Genomic DNA, 2,615 nt, shown 5'->3' with positions numbered 1-2,615 from the left:
CACACACACACACACACACACACACACACACACACACACACACACATCCTTCCTTTCTTTCATAGTCGACTTTCGTCTCATTCCTCCACAAACTGTAAACTGTGTTATCACAACTATGTCAAAAATGCAAATCAACGAGTAAGGCCTTTCTAAAGAGGTTGGAATGCAACACGCTCGAAAGTCCTGGAAAGGCCTGTCCTGCAATTGCGATAGATGCAATGGCGGCTGTTCCACCATAAGAAAAATCCTTTTCGATTGCAATTTGCGATTTATTTTTGATGCTATTCGATAATCAATTGTTTATGGAAAATATTTTTAATGATAACTTTTTATTATTTTTATTATTTCAATAAAAAAATCATTCATCTGAATTGTGATGATATTGTAAATAAATAATATTTCACTCTTTTTATGAAAAAAATTGTATATAGTTTTGTTTTCGATAGATCGATTGTTTGTTTTTTCTTTTTAAAGAAAATGATATTATATTAAAAACATAAAATAAAAGTAATAAATAATAAAAATTAATTACTTATCATAGTAAAATTATTTGTAATTTTGAAAAAAAAATTAGACTATTTTTAGATTTTTCTTTCCATATTTTTTAAAATAATAATTTACAAAAAATAATAAGTTAATTATATAATTTGAAAAATAAATTTGTAATATTTATCATCATGCAGAGATGACAGGAAGCAAGTATTTTTATATTTTGAAATTTATTAAATATTTCTATTACAGAGAATTTGCAAGAATTGCCGAAAATAGCAGAGAATAGCAAAGAATTTGCTATATTTAAATATTTACAATATGAATTAAATATCAAAATTTCTTCAGTTATGTGATACTTCTCTTGGAGTATTTATATATTAAAAATATCTTGTTGAAGAATCCTTATGAAGTTTTCATTAATTGCGGTTGAAACTTGTTTCAAGCAAAATGTTATCTTATCGTTACATAAGTAATCATAATGGTGTTTCAAATTTACGTCAATAAGAAATGAACAAGAGTCGAATGAGAGAAACGCGTTTACAATCATTTATAATGAAACTTCTACACTATTATTATTTGATGGTACAATTTCGCAGAGGTCAAGTACGAGAGATAAAATGTATACTTACAATTCATATTCATATTCATATACATATATTTACGTACATATATATATATATATATAATTCATTTTTACATGAATATATATTGCAAGATAAATTGATAAAAAAAAAATTGATTTGATAAACGTCAAATTTTTCAAATAATATCATTTTAAGAAACATTTTAATTTAAGCAAATCAATTTATATATATTACTTTATTATTTTATCTTTTTTTAATTATAAACTCTATTGGTAAAAAAATCATTAAAGAATTAAATATATCATGTCTAAAAACATCTTGAAAAATTAAAATTAAAATACATAATTATTTACGAACAAAATTTTTAACAACAATTTTAACAAATGTTAAAAATTTACAATAATGTTTGTATATTAACATCATCTAATCTTACAATACTGAGAATATTTGTATTAATTGAGATTAACTGTAGCGAAAACATTATAATTTAAGACTTTAAGTATATATGTTTCTTTGTTTCTCTGAATTTTATTCAAACGACATTAAAAATTTCAACGTTTCAATTTAATAAAACACTTAATGAAATATTTTTTAGAAACAAAATATCTCCAAATAATAATGTTTGTAAAATTATAAAAAAAATTCATTTGCAAAAAGACAATATGAGAGCTTCAATTATATTCAGATTTAATAATTTTAATTAGATATACTTTGAGAGTAATCTTTCAATATTCTTCTTTCTTGTTTTGCGAATAATTCTGAATCCGTATATTACAATTAAGGCCTATTTGTGAACAAATTTATCTGGCAAGTGACCAACAGATTGTGTTTACTGCTAATATGCGGACTTACAAGAGTCGCTATATATTTACTAAAAATATTAACTAACATAAAGTTGCTTGCAAATGATTCTAATTAGGATAGCATAGTGCAGTGTTTGATTGTGTTGTATGCTTATATGTGTATATACATGTTATGTTACGTAGATTTATTTGCGAGTGTAATATAACAATTTTTATTCTAAAAATATTGAAGAAAATTAGCATAGAAGTGATTTCAATGATAAATATTATAAAGAAACAATTTTCTGTTTTAATCGCAAATAATAATTGTTATTATTATATAAGTGAAATATAAACTTTATTATTTTTTTATAACGAAAGGTCATTCTCAGCATGTTTACTAAAAAATACGATTTAATTATCATGAATATCTCTTGAAATACTTGCATTAATTTCTCTAACAATGATTTCAATTTTGCTATATTTTGTTATATTGAGAAATGTTACGCTTCATGTGCTTTCAATTACGATTGCATGTTCTGTATTCCTGTACTATAAGATTAAATTTAGAGACCAACTGTGTTTAAAAAGATTTACTGTGATTGTGATTAAATTCGATAAAAATCTTCACTAGATATATTTTTCTTTTATGAAATAAAAAAAAAATCATTATTATTAATTTATAATATAATACTACAATTATTGAATTTTTTTTATTACTCTTTATATGCCTGCTTCGTTTAATTGTTTTTTATAT

The sequence above is a fragment of the Apis dorsata genome, unplaced genomic scaffold (assembly GCF_000469605.1).
Source record: "Apis dorsata unplaced genomic scaffold, Apis dorsata 1.3 scaffold_256, whole genome shotgun sequence".
In the NCBI taxonomy this organism is placed as follows: Eukaryota; Metazoa; Arthropoda; class Insecta; order Hymenoptera; family Apidae; genus Apis; species Apis dorsata.
Note: the sequence above shows the minus strand (reverse complement) of the source record.